The following is a 19,570-nucleotide window of genomic DNA, read 5'->3' on the forward strand; positions in this document are numbered from 1 at the left end:
GTACCATAGTATCTGAATAAGGGAGTCCACAGTGACACTCAAAAGCACAATCCCTAGTAAGGCCTTGCGAGGTTGCAACCCACTCCCGATTAGTCTGACCTGCCGTACGTTTTGTACGAAAGAAGGTATACCGTTTGGCAACTACACTGACTGATTCTTTCAAATATGCATCTAATGCATACAAAATTTCGTCGTAGGACAGAGTTGCTACGTCTCGTCGGGGAAATAATTTGACTATCACACGGTACGTTTGTACACCGACCGAAGACAACAAAAACGGCTGCCGCTCGTTACCTTGAATTCTGTAGGCGGCGAGATGGAATCCAAACTGCCGTGACCACTCCGTCCAGCTTTCCAGTGCAGCATCAAAAGGTCAAAAAGTTGATGCAACAGCGTGTTGTGGCTGTGTTAGCAGTGGAGCGGCGGCTGCCGCATCGTTTTGCATTGCACATTGACCATGGACGAGCTGTCCAAGGGCATCCAGTAAGGCCTGCGTCTGCTGATCCTGTAAGCGATAAAATTCGGACAGTACATCTGGAGATGGTGGCGAAGCCATTACACAAGTAAATCAGGGCAGTATAGTTAAGAACGCGGTATTGCCTCATCGCCAATGTTGTGGTTGGCAGGAGAGCCAACACCGTGTTATTAGAGGAAGCCGAAAGGCACGCGTTTTAGCTCACGCAGGCTGGCGTGAGGTCTGGAACAGGACAAGGAAATTAGAATTTAGAAAAAACGGACGTAGCTGGTGGAATACTTAACTTTAATCCATTAATGGTGAACGTCGCTCTGGACGGTACATGCTTCACGGTATCAATAGTAACTGGTAATGATGCCTTGCTAGCTCGTAGCAAATGATGTAGCTGAAGGCTATGCTAACTATCGTCTCGGCAAATGAGAGCGTATTTTGTCAGTGAACCATCGCTAGCAAAGTCGGTTGTACAACTGTGGCGAGTGCTAGGAAGTCTCTCTAGACCTGCCGTGTGGCGGTGCTCGGTCTGCAATCACTGATAGTGGCGACACGCGGGTCCGACGTATACTAACGGACCGCGGCCGATTTAAAGGCTACCACCTAGCAAGTTTGGTGTCTGGCGGTGACACCACAAGCACAATTATATCCATCCTTGGAATGGAGAATCTCAACGATGATTAACTGTTATTGATATCGATTATGGCAAAGATGTTGGTCCCGGGAATTCTAAGACGGTACCAATATCTCTAAAGAAGTTCCACAGACTAGGCCGCACTTGATGAATGGTGAACGCAGTGTATGTTCAAATGCAAAAAGATTTTTTATGTGATACAATTACAAGAATGTGTTTCAGATTGAAGGGCAATACCCTAAATGATTTGATGAGCGAGATTGTGAGAGTCAAAATGTGTGACGCAAATGACCAAAGCTTTTGAATGCATGGACTTAGGAGCTCACATTTTTTACACCGCCGTGAGACCACAGATTTCAACAAAGGATATCATTTTGAACTTGATACGCCAATCGGTTCCAGAGAAAAAGCGGTCTTAACAGACAAACAGACAGTTGGATAAAAAGTGACAAATTAATAATTTTCGGATTTTTTTCCTTTACTTGTAGTGCAAAACCTTGAGTCCTGCACCATTCTATGATTTCAGGTCAATAGGTTTCGCTTATTGAATTTTCGAATCCCAAAATATGTGTCATAAATGGCCGTATACAATCCTGGAAATTGAAATAAGAACACCCTGAATTCATTGTCCCAGGAAGGGGAAACTTTATTGACACATTCCTGGGGTCAGATACATCACATGATCACACTGACAGAACCACAGGCACATAGACACAGGCAACAGAGCATGCACAATGTCGGCACTAGTACAGTGTATATCCACCTTTCGCAGCAATGCAGGCTGCTATTCTCCCATGGAGACGATCGTAGAGATGCTGGATGTAGTCCTGTGGAACGGCTTGCCATGCCATTTCCACCTGGCGCCTCAGTTGGACCAGCGTTCGTGCTGGACGTGCAGACCGCGTGAGACGACGCTTCATCCAGTCCCAAACATGCTCAATGGGGGACAGATCCGGAGATCTTGGTGGCCAGGGTAGTTGACTTACACCTTCTAGAGCACGTTGGGTGGCACGGGATACATGCGGACGTGCATTGTCCTGTTGGAACAGCAAGTTCCCTTGCCGGTCTAGGAATGGTAGAACGATGGGTTCGATGACGGTTTGGATGTACCGTGCACTATTCAGTGTCCCCTCGACGATCACCAGTGGTGTACGGCCAGTGTAGGAGATCGCTCCCCACACCATGATGCCGGGTGTTGGCCCTGTGTGCCTCGGTCGTATGCAGTCCTGATTGTGGCGCTCACCTGCACGGCGCCAAACACGCATACGACCATCATTGGCACCAAGGCAGAAGCGACTCTCATCGCTGAAGATGACACGTCTCCATTCGTCCCTCCATTCACGCCTGTCGCGACACCACTGAAGGCGGGCTGCACGATGTTGGGGCGTGGGCGGAAGACGGCCTAACAGTGTGCGGGACCGTAGCCCAGCTTCATGGAGACGGTTGCGAATGGTCCTCGCCAATACCCCAGGACCAACAGTGTCCCTAATTTGCTGGGAAGTGGCGGTGCGGTCCCCTACGGCACTGCGTAGGATCCTACGGTCTTGGCGTGCATCCGTGCGTCGCTGCGGTCCGGTCCCAGGTCGACGGGCACGTGCACCTTCCGCCGACCACTGGCGACAACATCGATGTACTGTGGAGACCTCACGCCCCACGTGTTGAGCAATTTGGCGGTACGTCCACCCGGCCTCCCGCATGCCCACTATACGCCCTCGCTCAAAGTCCGTCAACTGCACATACGGTTCACGTCCACGCTGTCGCGGCATGCTACCAGTGTTAAAGACTGCGATGGAGCTACGTATGCCACGGCGAACTGGCTGACACTGACGGCGGCGGTGCACAAATGCTGCGCAGCTAGCGCCATTCGACGGCCAACACCGCGGTTCCTGGTGTGTCCGCTGTGCCGTGCGTGTGATCATTGCTTGTACAGCCCTCTCGCAGTGTCCGGAGCAAGTATGGTGGGTCTGACACACCGGTGTCAATGTGTTCTTTTTTCCATTTCCAGGAGTGTATTTTGATAAAATCGACTTAGAAGCTTAAAATTCTTACGCCGCCAAGGGGCCATAGACATTTCTATGTGACGTAAATTTGAACTTGATACGTCCAGCCGGCCGTGGTGGCCTAGCGGTTCTAGGCGCTTGAGCCCGGAACCACGCGACAGTTACGGTCGCAGGTTCGAATCCTGCCTCGGGCATGGATGTGTGTGATGTCCTTAGGTTAGTTAGGTTTACGTAGTTCTAAGTTCTAGGGGACTGATGACCTCAGCTGTTAAGTCCCATAGTGCTCAGAGCCATTTTTTTTTTGATACGTCCATCTGTTCCTGAAAAAAATGGGTCTTGACTGACTGACTGACTGACAGACAGACAGACAAAAAGCGATCCTATAGAGTTTCCGTTTTTACACAGTGAAGTACGGAAACCTAGAAACGGAAGAAATCATTTGATTCGGATTTGATATAATATATTCTATCTTGCAAACTCTAATAATTTTGTTATTGGCACGTATTCCTTTGCGAGCATCAGATGTTCTCATGGATATCCGAGTATTTGTTGAACAACCCCTGCAAGGTAAAAAAAACTAAATAAATAAAAAGATCATCTTATCTTAATGTCGGCTAAATGATTTTCCAGCGATAGGGCGATTTATGTGCTACGAAAGATGTATATCTGTAAAGTCGACGCTCAAGCAAAACGCCGTTTCCTTGGAGAGTGGCGCAAACTTAAGGTTGACGGGCCATTCAGCGGCTGACACAATAACACAAACATTCTTTTATTCAATGTATTTTTACTCCGGAGGAAAAGACACCGCCTCAGGTTAACACCTTATTGGGAACATCTAACAGACCTCGGGGCTTTGACTTGCCCCGCAAAATCTGGTCTACCCTTAACAGGATCAGGACGAGCCACGGCCGTTGTGCGGACTCCTTGTACAAATGGAGCATAGTGCCATCACCACAGTGCGACTGCGGCGCTGACAGGCAGACAATTCACCATATCGTGGTAGAATGCCCTCTGAGGGCCTACCCTGGGCCAAGAAGGGACTTCATGGATGCGACTAACAGTGCAATCTATTATATTTCTAACCTAGATGTTTGTAACTGTTTTGTGTGTTATGTACTTTTAGATTTTTCATACGTGATTTGTTCTTGCCATACGCTAAATAAATGATAAATTACTCCGTGATTGCTTGTTAGATCTACAATAGTTAAGAGTATTCTCCTGCATTTATCCACAGATAAAGCTTCCTTAAACCAAGTGGAAATTTTGAGTCCTAGGGTGATATTTTCCTATAGACAACAACGAATTATCAGCTGGTGCAGCTGACCATACCCGATAAATCGTGTGTGTACCGTCAGCACGTTATTGACCCTAGTACGCTCCCTTCGAGCATACTCAATGTTGCTTTCGCTTTTTGTTGAACATCCGTCGTCCAGTACAGCGTAGTTAAAAATTCGCCGATTCACTCACAATTAGGAAGGATTTCCGCATGTTTTTACCTTCGGTATTTGACGACATTGTGGTACATTGTCCAGCGCCTTATGACTTACCAGGAAATTGTAAATCTAACTGCTTAGTTGCGTATACTTTTCGCAAGTCATCGTGTGTAAATATTAGAAACGGAGCATAAGCTCTGAGCGCCCCAGGAAAGAGGAGACCGTCGGTTGTTTCCTTTCTGAAATACCATTCCGGCATTCAGTTTAATCCATTTAGAGAAGTTTATTTATTTATTTGTTTGTTATATTGTAGACTTTTTCCTATCATTTACAACAGATAGTTACTATCAACAGCGATTTTTCCCTACACTTCGACAGCTAAATATAGAATACATTATTACATCCAACACAGTTCTACTTCCCATCATAATAACTGTTTTACTATTAATGTAAATTACACGTACTATCAAATCTATGTGTATCACTGTTATAACAGCATCAGTTCTTGTCTGTCACATTCCACAATGCACTCTCATCGCTTCCCGGCCAGAAGGCATACCCTGCCGGTTCCTTGAGCGTTGCGAAAGGCGTTGTGATGGAATCTTCCGTTGTCTGTCGGCTCGCTGGTTGCAGGTGCGGCTCCCCCATTCCGATGGAGCATCGCTGCTGCCGGCGAGAGGCAAAACCACACGCCGGCCCACATCGCCCCAGTCCTAGTTCCATGGGTGGCGAGACACGGCACAAAGCTGTGTTTCCACTGTGGTGTTTTAGCGACCGCCGCGCATGCGGGGTCGGTTCTTCATTTGCCGCAATATTCGACCTCATCTGTCTTCGCTGCGTTGTTTCTCGATCTTCTGTCGCAACCTCCCACAGGCTGTAGATGAGCACTGATTGATAACGTAATGCGTTACTCTTTATTGAAACAGCGTCTGTACTATCGTCCAGGATTTACCATCCTGCCCCACAGTGCAGTTTCCCGTTGACATCGAGTCTTCCTTGCAGATTCAGTTGCTACGGATCAGTATCAGCAACACCGGCATACGAAGTACAGCGGACATCCCCAGATGGTTGCAACTAGTGCTTCAGCGACTACAAGGACCATTAGTAGGCGGCTCACAGAATGGGACTGGAGCTCACGGTGCCCCTCGCGCCGATTGCCGTTGACCTCTGTACACCAGCAGCAGCCCATTTGCAGTGGAGTCTGGCCCATTCGCCCTGGAATACCATTGACTGGAGTTGAACTGTCTTCAGAGACGAGTCCTACTTCGATATGAGCTTCTATGTTCAGCCGGACTGTCGCCCGCCATACGGACCGACATCGAAGAGTCTGGGGTACCATTTGCAGCACCCTTACAACACAACGGTACCTCGACGATATTCTACGCCCCGTTTTGTTGCCTTTCATGGAAAGCCATCCAAGGCTTACATATCAGAAAGGTAATGCCCGCCAACACACATCGAGAGTTTCCATTGCTTGTCTTCGTGCTTGGCAAACCCTACCTTGGCCAGCGGGGTCGCCTGATCTCTCCCCAACTGATAACGTTTGGAGCATTATGGGCAGGGTGCTCCGAACTGCCCTGGATTTTGACGACTTGAGGCGTTAGTTGTACAGAACTGGGCACGCCATCCCCCCGGGAAGGACACCAATAAGTCTATCGATCAATGCCATGTCGAATAATTGCTTGCATTAGGGCAAAAGGTGGACCGACGCGTCATTGATTGCTCAATTTGAGAAGCTCTTTCTCTTTAATAAATCATCCAACTTTTCCGAAACTGTAATCATTTTTTTTTTTCTGAACATCTACTTCGCATCTACAGATTTCCGTCCATTTCGAAAAATCCATTCGTGTTGTGTCATTTTCTTTTATCTTAAAGTGTATTCCGCCGTGACCTCTTCACCACAGGCACATTCGGAGGTTCGTCTTCGACAAATTCGATACCAGTAATGGCGTAAGGCCCGTGACGCTTCAAGAAGTGTGTCCGACCTCTTGATGGATTCAGGTACATCATTCCCAGTCTCTGTCTTATATTTCGGAGGAAACCAAGGGTGCTCCTTGCTGTTTGGGCATCATCCCGTCTTTTCTACCATTTAGAGAAACCACGGATAACTTAAATCTTGATAACCGGATGAGGAACAGAACCCCAGCCCTCTCGACGACTCATTTGCCTTAATCACTGCGGCATCTCGCTCCGTCGGTCTTATCGTAATAAAGACGTCCGGCACTGCTGTGTTAACAAAACTTTTTTGTTGTTGTTGTTGTGTATCTGCTACAGTTCTTCCCGTGGTTTTGCTGTTATGTGATTTTCCCTTGATGTACGGAAACCAGTCTGAATACATATTGCAAAGAACGTACGTTTACAATCTTGGGCAGATCATGCCATAAATTATGATGAAATACTTCAGATTGGAAAGTATGCGTCGGCAGTGTTATTTCTCTAGGGATGTTAGTGTCGCATCGTTGTTCTCACAGTGGCTCAATATTTCAAGGTTCACTACTGAAATATTGTATGTGGAATACTATACATATCTCGGGGTGATGTAGCATTCACTAAAGCAAGTCTAACACCCAACATCCGAAGTAGCAGTAAGCGAATCCGCTACCACGGAATATCATTGCTGTACAAGGTAGCTGGCTTGCACGCTTGTAGCGTATATGCTCACAGGTCTTTATCTCTAATATGTTTGATATGAGCAACACAATATGGAACATGTAATAAACATTTATTAAAATAATGTATGCGGAATGCTCAGCTTTGACTGCTGCGATGGGTGTGACAGTGGAGTCTGCAGCTATCTAACCTCTAGAGTTCTGCTTGGGCTGCTGTCTATGAGAGTTATTAACTTCAGTCTTTGAATGGGAATTTCACTACACACTCGTAAAGAGCAGCCTGCTAACGGCGTCACCTGCATCAGCTGATGATAATTGCAGACTGGAGCTGCTGCTGGGAGAACTGCGACAGAAACTGATGAACCGGAACGGGACGGGTGTGTGCGGTGCGTCTTCGTTCATCCGCGATGGGTGGAATAATTTTTATCTGTGTTCTACTTTGCAGAAGAAGAAACTAGTTGCAGTTATCTGCGCTCTGCGTTGCGGCTGACATAACTGTCGGTGGATGCATCTGGCGCTTTGAAGGATCCGTAGCGGAAGTGTAAATTAGTTCCTCCGGTACGTGGTCAATATCTGAGTGGCGACAGATCCGAGCAGAGCGGTGCCTTCTGTAAAGAATATCTCAATGTTGGGGCCCTTTCGTGACACGGATCCATACCGTATGGCTACGTACACATCACTCTGGTTTTCAGTCGAGTGAGTTCGTCGAAATGGCGCGACGTTTCGATGGGTGTGACGCCGGTTCGATGGATTCATTCGGCTGGAAACTCGAGAGATTTGTATCAGAACAACTCATGAAGGAAGACAACGAGATCATAGCATGTTCCAATCGACGAGAGACGATTCTTGACGACTGGCATTGCTGATGTTAGCTTTCTAACACAAAATGAGAAAGGCTGCCCCAACGTTGACCCAAAGCCATAGTTGCCAGAACTGCCTAACACTGAGGCGTTTTAGTGGAAACATGAAAGGAAATTGTGTTACATGGGTTGTGGCAGACACACAAAGCAGCTGTAGCGGTACCGTATTAAGTTGGTTGGTTGAGTTGGACGAAGAGGCCAAACAGCAAGGTCATCGGTCTCATCGGATTAGGGAAGGATAGGGATAGGGAAGGAAGTCAGCCGTGCCCTTTCAAAGGAACCAAGCCGGCATTTGCCTGAACAGATTTAGGGGAATCAGGGAAAACCTAAATCAGGATGGCGGGACGCGGGACTGAACCGTTGTCCTCCCGAATGCGAGTCCAGTGTGCTAATCACTGCGCCACCTCGCTCGGTCCTGTATTAAGTGTCGACGATCTTTACTCGCGGAACGAATTGCAGTAACGCGCATTTTCTGGTAAGACATTATACCTGACATTTAAAATTAACTGACATTCACTACACGAGTACTGACGCATGTATGAGATACAGAAAATTATTCATATGTCCCGCCAAAAAGTAGTTTATTGATGCAAAATTTGGGAATACTAGTACCTAGTACTAAGTTCCATAAAAAAACGAATAAGCGATTGAGATTCATACTTTTTGATCTAAAATAATTCGTTTAGATGCGCTCTACAACCGCACGGTTTTCTAAAAGTACTGTTGCACATACTGTATATGGATTTTTTAGCTTGTAAATCACAGTTTCTACAAGAAAATCTAGTGCCGGATCTCTCTAGCGTTTGTTCTCTTTCATGATGGTAGAAGAGTAAGTCTCATTTCGTTATTGGCCTTTAAATTGAGTGCTTTGGGTTTAGTACCATCTTCTTCTATCGACATCTTCTCAGAACTGGTATCCCAAGACTCTAGCAATTCTCAGCATGTGACTTTTTATTGGATCCCAAGTTAAGAATAGACTTCATTAATGTGACGCAAAACTGCCGCCAGCAAATGGATACGTGCCTTTAGACGCACTTTACAGCCGCTTACTTCTAGAGACAGGCACCTTTGTTACAATCACGTGCGCTGAATTGCTAATCTGTCACAAGTTTATCACCTGAGAGGTGAGCCTTCTAGACTATGAAAAATCCTCAGAAAGAGACACTACACACTATTCGACTGACACGCCGTATTGCTCTTTCCAAGTGCGCGTAGAAAATTACAGGTTGCCCATTTAATCAGCTGTCATTCTCAAGGCTGATTTTCTACAAGAGTGAAATTAGCAAGGCCTATTTATAAAATTATACAATTGGGTCGGACCCGTTTATCTTACCATCACGGCTTTTCTGTCAGATCATCATATCTATCTAGCATAATTTGCCACGTGTTTTTGTTGTCCTCACCGAGCTTTCATTGTGAGCGTCTTGCAGTAAGCGGAAAATCGTTCAGTTTGCTCCCCTTCTCACCTGTCCTGCAATATGCAGTCATACATCGCGATGTAAATCGCATTGTTATGTCTATTGTATATGTAATTTTTTAGTACTTACCAGTCTGGCTAATTACTAATCGAAAGAATTAAGAAAACCTGGAAAGCCGTTATGACAATTGCGGACGAGATGATAACAACGCATTGCAAGAGGCGTTTCGAAATGTAAAGGCCTTTTGATTATTTTTAAATCTTGGCAGCTGAGGGAAAATTTTTTGTGTCACCTACTGATTTTAGATTAGGGTTTGACATACCGTCGGCGACAAGGTAGTTGGAGATGGGATACAATCACAGATCGGGAAGGAAATCAGCTGGGCCCTAACGAACCAACCCGGCACTTGCCCTAAGCGATTTAACGAAACCACTGTAATCTAAATCTGGATGGGCGGACGGGAATTTGAAACGCCGCCTCCCGTATAACGTACCAGATGCAGTGGTAAAAAATTAAGAGTAAGTCGGAACGCTTTTGCATGACAGCTAAAAAAGTTCATTTTCGTGTCCGCTGTATGTATCAAAATCTGCATTTATTATGTGAATAAATAACTGGAGCTATTTGCGAGAGAGATATCAAATTAATTATGAAATACAGAACTTCAGAAATATTATACTGGTTCTGCACTATTTACCCTACACCACACATCGTACGGTAACTTGCGAACAAAGCGTCAAATGCAGGTGTGGGTGATCTTGGGAAGGAAAACAACAGAACGCTATTGCGTTTCAAGTGGGAGTGGACATCAGCGAGTAAGTTACACATTATTATGGCAGCCAAATAATTTTTACGAAATGCTACACATTAGGTCAAAGTAACACAGATACTACACACTACTCTCAACATTGTGACCAAGTCTCAGACTCCTTGAACAACGGTCAGAACGTTCTATCAGTCGTTCAGTTCCTCGACGATAGAAATCCGGTCCTTGGTCACGTAGCGTTTCGAGAACCGCTGTGTAAACGTCCTCATCGTTCGAAAATCTCTTGCCCCAGATGTTTTTTCAGCTTTCCCGAAAGATGGAGATCCCATGGTACAATCATATACAACAGCTCGCTCGACTAAAGATCCGTACCTAAAGACTGGAAAGTTGCACAGGTGACACCAAAGTTCAAGAAAGGTAGCACTAAATTACCTGCCTTCGGCGAATTACCTCGGAGAATGGCCTACTGACAGACAGTCAACACCGATTTAGAAAACATCATTCTTCTGAAACATAACTAGCTCTTTACAAACACAAATTGTTGAGTGCTATTGACAAGGTATTTCAAATTGACTCCGTATTCTAGGTTTCCAGAAGGCTTTTGACACTGCACCACACAAGGGGCTTGTGGTGAAATTGCGTGCTTATGGAACATCGTCTCAGTTATGTGGTTTCCCATCAGAGAGGTCACAGTTCGTAGTAATTGACAGAAAGTCATCGAGTAAAACGGAAGTAATTTCTGGCGTTCCCCAAGGTATTGTTATAGGCCTTCTACTGTTCCTAATGTATATAAACGATTTTGGAGACAATCTGAGCAGCCGTCTTAGACTGTGTGCAGATGATGCCGTCGTTTATCGTCTAGCAAAGTCATCAGAGGATCAAAATAAACTGCAAAAAGATATCTGTATGGTGCCAAAATTGGCAATTGGTCTACGTAACGAAAAGAGTGAGGCCATGCACGTGAGTACTAAAAGGAATCCGTTAAACTTCGCATACACGATAAATCAGTCAAATTCAACTAAATACCAAATAATTACAATTACGAATAACTTAATGTGGAAAGAACACACAGAAAATGTTGTGAGGAAGGCAAACCAAAGACTGGGTTTTATTGGCAGAAGATTTAAAAAATAGGGGAGAGAGTGTCAGTGACATGATACAGGATTTGGGATGGACATCATCAAACCAAAGACGTTTTTCGTTGCGGCGGAATTTTCCCACAAAATTTCAGTCATCAAATTTCTCCTCCGAATGAGAAAATATTTTGTAGACGCCGACCTACATACGGAAAAACGATCATCATAATAAAATAAGGGGAATCAGAGCTCGCACAGAAAGATATAGGGGTTCGTTTTCTACGAAAGCTGTTCGAAATCGGAATAATAGAGAATTATTGTGAAGGTGGTTCGATGAACCCTCTGCCAGGCACTTAAGTGTGATTTGCAGAGTACCCATGCTAGATGAAGATGTCTTCACTTTCAGATCGGCACCACCAACCTCCGTTCGTCATTAGGCAAATTGTTGGCCCCATTCCACTAGGGTTCGCCACCACGTTGCGTTTTCTCCGTATACGACCAGAATTTCACGGTAAATCTGTGTGCAGTTCAAACGTTCTGCCCACAGGAATAGTACTGTCCCGCGTACTTCAATCTTCCAGTTGCCGCACAGTTTCCATCGCACACTGTGATGCGCCTGTTACCCGTACAGCAGTGGAACGGTGTCTACAGGAAATCAGGAAAGTCTACACCCTTCATGCGGCACTCTTACTACGCATTGGTCTTTCCGGGAGGCGACTGTGCAATTTAGCAACTTAGTTTCTTAGGTCCCTACGTATTTTCTTTTTTGAACAAGTGTTACATCTCGTCCTTCCACGATACAGCGCAGAGAGAAATGGAATCTAACCCTAGGCATTGTCATACGGTTTGGAGACGTACGGTATGCCGTCGCTTCTCCTCCTCTTTTCGCAAAAATATTTGTGATGTACGTATCTTTCATCACACGCAACGGCCTTGCCGCAGTGCATACACCGGTTCCCGTCAGATCACCGAAGTTACGCGCTGTTGGGCGTGGCCGGCACTTGGGTGGGTGACCACCCGGGCCGCCATGCGCTGTTGCCTTTCTTCGGGGTGCACTCAGCCTCGTGATGCCAATTGAGGAGCTACTCGACCGAATGGTAGCGGCTCCGGTCAAAGAAAACCATCATAACGACCGGAAGAGCGGTGTGCTGACCACACACCCCTCCTATCCGCATCCTCAGCTGAGGATGACACGGCGGTCGGATGATTCCGATGGGATACTTGTGGCTTGAAGACGGAGTGTTTTTTGTCTTTCATCACAAGAATTCGAACCAGCTAGTGTTCTACCAGTCAGAGTAGCGAGCAGGAGATCCAACTGTTACGGAGGTGCGTAACACAATGATGCAATATGACACGTACAAATATTTGCGAAAGAAAACCAAACTGCCGTCGTGTGACGAGCGTTGCACTTGGAAGCCGGGAGCGGTACTGTCTTATCACTGTTACCATTGCTTCGTTCTAAGTGTCAAGATAACACTGGTGTACTCTCTAGACACTTTGTGGACGATGTGGCGCAGTAAAGCAAAGCCGGGAACAGATAAGAGCCGTCTGAATTATTTGCTCAGCCTATCGATCGGTGACTGTGATTTGTCGTCTGAACGACATCAAGACAGGCGCCTTAAAGGCTGGCCGTGAGTGTGGCGTGGCAGCCTGACTCTCCTAAAGATCTGCCAGCCACACTGCGTGTTTAGCATTTTTTCCACATTTGCCGAGATTTGTTGACTGATCCGCTATTAAGGCTATATTTCCTCGTCGTCGTGACTGAGAATAAGGAAAGCGAATAATCCTGAACAAGAGGTTCCGCACCTTTCGAAATAGACATATTCCATCACCTTTCAGCAACTAGCAGTGAGTGAAACTCACCGTCAGGTAGTATCTGTATTACAAAATCAACCTGTCTTCAACGAATCCAAGCTATCTAAAGTCGTCTATTACAATCGGTTGCAAGAAAATATTCTCAAAAGATGTATATGTCAACCGAATGTTGTACAGGATGTAACTGGTATAAGCTCAGACTGACTGAGAATTGTGTACTGTCAACATTACATAAGTATTTAAGTTAATAGCAGACTAATAATTATAGTTACTTTAAGCTAAGTTTTCAGATTGGGTAGTAGCTCCAGGTGCATTTGGGAAGAACAAAAAATTAATACTTACTTCCCCATAGGTAGCAGGCTAGGTGCTAATATGTGGATACGTGGACGCATAGCAGTTAGTACATACTGACGGTCGTAGTCCACTTTGTGGTACAGTTACGACCGTGCAGAAAACATCAGGTAGTAAATTATGTGACGTGTTTGTGAAAAGACTGTTAGATGCAGAGAAAAACAACTAACACACTGTTGTCTGTACATATTAAGGTACCACACATAAAAATATTTGCGCTCACATCAATTACACCCTGTGTACCTAAAACAATTACCTTGTTATTACACAGAAACCGACGTGTACCTGCTTTCATACGAAGCATTGGTTAAAATTATTCAGCGTATTGTGCGCCGCGAGAGCCATCTGAACAACAAACATACGCCTCAGTACATCGCCTCACATCCACAGATATGTCACTTTGTAATAGCATGGACTATATTTTTATATTACCGATCATAATAGCTGGTTTTACGTTATGTGGATCTTCCACAGACATGTTGATTATGTAATATTAAGTACCTGTTGTTTAAAGGATGCGTAATAAACTAGAAGCGGGAAGGTAAATAAAATGAAAAATTAGAGACATGTAGGGTCATAACTACATACAAAATACATTGATCCACACATCAAATAAATCGCAGTTATAATTTACGGAACTTACTCTATTGTTCTTGAATGAAGCTCACCAGACAAAAAGTTAGTCACCTCTATAGAAATCATTACAAGCATCATTTAATATCGAGTAATTCCACCCCTGGACTTGATAACCTCCTGGATTCGGTTAGGAAGTGAGTCCATGAGGTTGCGCTGATACGTCTCAGCCAGGTTAAGCCACTCGGGAGGATCTGATAGCGCAATTACACCAAATTTCGGGCATGTTGATGTCAGCGCTTTACCGGCCGTTTCAACATGTCCCATCAATTTTCTATGGGATTCAAATCAAATGAATTTGCAGGCCGCTCAAGATGTGACAGGGTGAGGAAATGTTCAGAAAACCACTCACGTATTCTTCCAAACCGATGAATTTTCTGCTGTCGTATCTACGTGCCTGCGTGAGCAATGACTCTTGTGAGGTGACCGACTCCAAATGTTCACTGTATGCAGTTATCGTCGCAATGTTTTCTCGTTAGTAGGTGGGAATGGACTTTCAGCCTCTACTTGCAGGATTCCTGTAGGATTTGGGACTGATTTTGATTCACAAGACTTGAAATGCGTCTCCAGTCCTTCTCAGTCAGGATATTTTTCCTGCCACAATCCTGACGTCGTGTTTCGTGGTCACAAGTGTTACACTACTACTTATAGACACGTTGTACAGTTCGACACGAAACGCCAAGAAATCCAGCATGGGCACGACCAAACGCTGTTGCCCCTTTCTGCCATTCTGTCACGTCCTTACATTGACCCATGTTTATGTAAAATGTCCGCTTGAAACATAAACGTGCCACTGATCGCTACTGCCTTATGCTCACATGTAGGAAGTACGCGTGCAGTTGAGCACATGATTCGATCGCTGCACCATCTGGTTCAAATGGTTCAAATGGCTCTGAGTACTATGGGACTTAATTTCTGAGGTCATCAGTCCCCTAGAACTTAGAACTACTTAAACCTAACTAACCTAAGGACATCACACACATCCATGCCCAAGGCAGGATTCGAACCTGCGACCGTAACAGCAGCGCTGTCCCGGACTATAGCGCCTAGAACCGCTCGGCCACAGCGGCCGGCTTCTATTATGTTCCATGTCTCCGTCTACAGAGAGTTCGTTTTGTTTCTGTAGAGTTCCCAGGTGATACCCGTTTTTTAAAAAAAATTTCGTTGTCGATGCGCCTCTACAGACGACTCCCTTAATATCTTAACATGTTTAGCTCGCTTGTCTTCTTTCGTCCGCCCTTTACAACAACACTATCATTTTTTACTCTATCTGTGTTTCATATGTTCGTTTTCTAGTACATGTTTTCGTGGTTTTGCGGACGGTTGGCGACCATAATTATCTTCATCGTCAGACAAGATGTTAATTACCTTCGTCCTAAAAACGTGTAAACCTACAAGCTCCTTGTTAGAATTTGCAACTCACTGCGATCTGAACTGTAAACGTAGAGTTCAATAACGTCCAAGTACTACTGTTGCCATCAATCACACAGGTCGATTAAGTTGTACAAATACTGTCCCGAACATTTACCGCCTTATTCGAGGCAATGTCAACAGTTTTTAAAGTGGTTCAAATGTAGGGCCCTTGGAGGCATTTCAGCTACATAACAATTCGTGGCTGGTACTGGTGCCGAACATTCGCCTTTTCAAATTAAGCAACATGTTTGTTGTTACCCAGCACTGTTTGTTTATTTGTACAACGGGTTTCGAAGGTTTAAACCTCCCTCATCAGGTGGAATTATGTGCATTAATAGAGCATGCATGTGTTGTGTTGTGTTACGACTTTGGAGTAACCTGTGAAACGTCCCCTTTGAACAATTATACAAGACTATGTTTAATCTGACACACAATATTTTTAGCGCAACGCAATCTGACTTTCAAAAATTCCTACAAAAGAATGGGCCTGACTAACATTAACCTATACCTTTCACAAATCACTTACCTCACCAAAAATCTTCGTTACTCGAACTACTGCAATACAGCGAGCGCCACTACTGCCAGCTAAATAAAGGATTCAAACTACGGAAGCCACTAACTACTGATAGGCATAGTTAGCAAATGAAAGATTTTGATAGAGAACAAACAATGTATTTACCTCAATAGTGTTCAAAAGTCATAATGTATATACCAGTTCATGACATCCAGTCTAACAAATTTCCAAACTCCGCCATTTCTCTCCCCACATCCACCACTGCTGGCGGCTCACCTCCAACTGCGCAACGCTACGCGCTGTTCACATCCAGCTGCCCAACACTACAATGGCAGACAACAATGCAAACTAGCCACAGACTGCACACAGCACAGCCAGTGATTTTCATACAGAGCGCTACGTAACGTTGCCAATAAGAAAACATAAACAGCCTACTTACATAGCCCCCATGCTCCCCACAAAAAAATTTTACAAATTGTTTTGGGCAGTGGCCAATAATGATTTGATAAAATTTTTCATAATTACAATAACAAAGAAATCAAAGGCACACACTTATTGATACAAAGTTGGTCAAAAGCCAAAATTTTCTCACAGTCCATAAAGACAGTCCTAATCGTTCATCACAGTAAAATAGCAGTATTTTTCTCAAAGTCTGAGCAGTAGAAGAAAATGCACACGGAAATAGTGGATTCCCATGCAGTCTTGAAGAAGTAGTGTTGTCCTTCCAACAAAAAGACAGTGCTGACTCTTGACATGCAGACAGGTAATGGGCCATAACAGAGCAAACCCACAGCAGAGTCAGTTGAAGTTTTGAAGAATATTGGTAGGTAGGTCATCACAGAGTAGACCCACTGTAGTCCTGGTAGAGATTATGGTATTGGTGGGCCACCAGAGGTGCAGACCCACTGTAGTCCTGGTAGAGATTGTGGTATTGGTGGGCCACCAGAGGTGCAGACCCACTGCAGTCCTTGTAGAAATAATGGTACTGATGAGTCAGCAAAGGTGTAGACCCACTGTAGTCCTTGTAGAAATAATGGTATTGGTAGGTCATCAAAGATGCAGACCCACTGTAGTCCTTGTAGAGATGGCCAGCAGCCATCTGTTGTGACTGTGCAGGTGCACAATCACCATTGAAGAGTCTTGCGGATAATATAGCAAGTCCATAACCACCACTTGTGCACTCACAAAGTTTTGGAATTGTCCTTAGAACCAGCAATGCTGTTATCCAGTCTCTTGCTGAATTATTAACACACGTGCAAACACTAACAGTACCTACTTCTCACATATTGTCCAGATACTATGACCAACAGAAACGTGTGCAGTGAAATGTAACTTACAAGTTAATAATTTGATGAACTGGTGACAATTACAATCTTATAACATGAGAATACAATTACAAAGATACAGAAAACATCATTAAAAACATAATAATACAGATAACATTTGTAGTAATACAGGCTTTACAAAAGAATCGAAATAACATATACATCAGTGTTACAGGAATTATAAGTACCTACATAAAAGATCAGAATAACTTTTGAAACATCAACTTCACACATGAGCATTAAAAAAAATCAATTACCTTCGTAGATAAATTATTTAGCTGATCCGAAAGTTCAACTACATTCTCTGATAATGAACTAATTTCCTTCATGTGTCTTTCTACTGTGTCCTTTAAGTTTTCCTGAGTTTTTGCAAGTTGCGTAACCGAATCGGTAGATGCAACTGAGTCAATTTTAGCTTGCAAGGTCTCATGATTTTCATGAACAATAATTTGCAGTTCTTTTATGGCTGCTTCGTGATTCTGTAATGCATTTTCATGCCGCAAAAAAATAGGTTGAAAATGCTCACAAATTTGTGTTTTTACGTCGTTACAGACTTTTTGACATTTCGATTCGATTTTATGTAACGCAGTAGTTAAATCTTCACGTGTTTGTTCAAGCGTGGTGTGAAGATTTTGTTCCATTGCGTCTAACTGTTGCTGTGTTTGTCTCTGGTGTTGATCCATTGTGTCTAACTTTTGAAGCTTTTGCTGTGTTTGTCTCTGGTGTTGTTCGATTGTGTCTAACTTTTGAAGCTTTTGCTGTGTTTGTCTCTGATTTTGTTCCATTTGATGCATTAGCTGTAATAACAATGCATTAGTGTCTGGAATCTGTTCCTCTACGCTTTTCGGCAGTGCATTTTCACCGGCAATATTCACATTTTGACAAGCAGAAAATGTGTCTTGACTTATTTGAGAAAACGGTGAGGACGCAAAACCTGAATCTACAGTATTTGCAAAATTGTGTCCTGTCATTTCGGATTCCTGAGGCGAGCTATTGTCGATCGATAATGCTTCCCTGTTCACTAATTGTTTCACTGCCTACGCCATTGTTTGCCACCCGCTCCATTTCCCTATGCACAATTACCAAATAACTATGTTGAACATTAGTTAATTCATTACACGGTGGCGCTAACACACTGTTTTCGTCATCACTGTCATTTCTCAGTTTACTTTGGAGTCTAGTATTACGTTTTTCACACGCCATTATTGTCACAATACTTCACACGACAACACAGAAAAACACAATTTGAAGAGCAAAAATAAGAGAACACATTAACATAGCACTGAAAATGATATCTAGTTAATTGCAAGTGCAGCTGCAAAATACTTGATGGAAATCTACATGCATGTCACACCTGTTTTACTGTACAACAATGAAAGACTGCAACTACAAAGGAGATTCTCTCTACAATTACGCGCTAGCAATAAACAAAATCTACACTAATTACACAAACTACAAGAAAAAATCAGAAGATTCCAGTGAGGTATCCTCGGCTAAGGGTCGACATATGAAACGTCCCCTTTGAACAATTATGTTTAATCTGACACACAATATTTTTAGCGCAACACAATCTGACTTTCAAAAATTCCTACAAAAGAATGGCCCTGACTAACATTAACCTATACCTTTCACAAATCACTTACCTCACCAAAAATCTTCGTTACTCGAACTACTGCAATACAGCGAGCGCCACTACTGCCAGCTAAATAAAGGATTCAAACTACGGAAGCCACTAACTACTGATAGGCATAGTTAGCAAATGAAAGATTTTGATAGAGAACAAACAATGTATTTATCTCAATAGTGTTCAAAAGTCATAATGTACATACCAGTTCATGACATCCAGTCTAACAAATTTCCAAACTCCGCCATTTCTCTCCCCACATCCACCACTGCTGGCGGCTCACCTCCAACTGCGCAACGCTACGCGCTGTTCACATCCAGCTGCCCAACACTACAATGGCAGACAACAATGCAAACTAGCCACAGACTGCACACAGCACAGCCAGTGATTTTCATACAGAGCGCTACGTAACGTTGCCAATAAGAAAACATAAACAGCCTACTTACACCTGTGGTATTGTTTCCAGTGGTCATAGGTTCCTTTCCTTGTCGTCTTATATCACATACGTTGTCGCACTTGTTAGGGAGAGCATCTGACTTCGGATCCTCCTCAACATAAATTTTCTCAGTCGGGAACGTGCGCAGAGTATCAATAGACACTTCCACCGCCTCCAGAAGTGGAACAATGAAGGAAGGG

General features: G+C 44.1%; 1 long non-coding RNA gene and 1 pseudogene across 1 annotated transcript in view; both read left to right on the forward strand.

Annotated features, from left to right (window-relative positions):
* LOC124624005 overlaps window positions 1-19,570 on the forward strand; it is a 256,940-nt gene that overhangs the window by 84,961 nt on the left and 152,409 nt on the right. The window lies entirely within an intron of this gene.
* On the forward strand, window positions 12,183-12,300 carry LOC124561247 (annotated as a pseudogene).

This window comes from Schistocerca americana, chromosome 1, assembly GCF_021461395.2.
Source record: "Schistocerca americana isolate TAMUIC-IGC-003095 chromosome 1, iqSchAmer2.1, whole genome shotgun sequence".
NCBI classification, from domain to species: domain Eukaryota; kingdom Metazoa; phylum Arthropoda; class Insecta; order Orthoptera; family Acrididae; genus Schistocerca; species Schistocerca americana.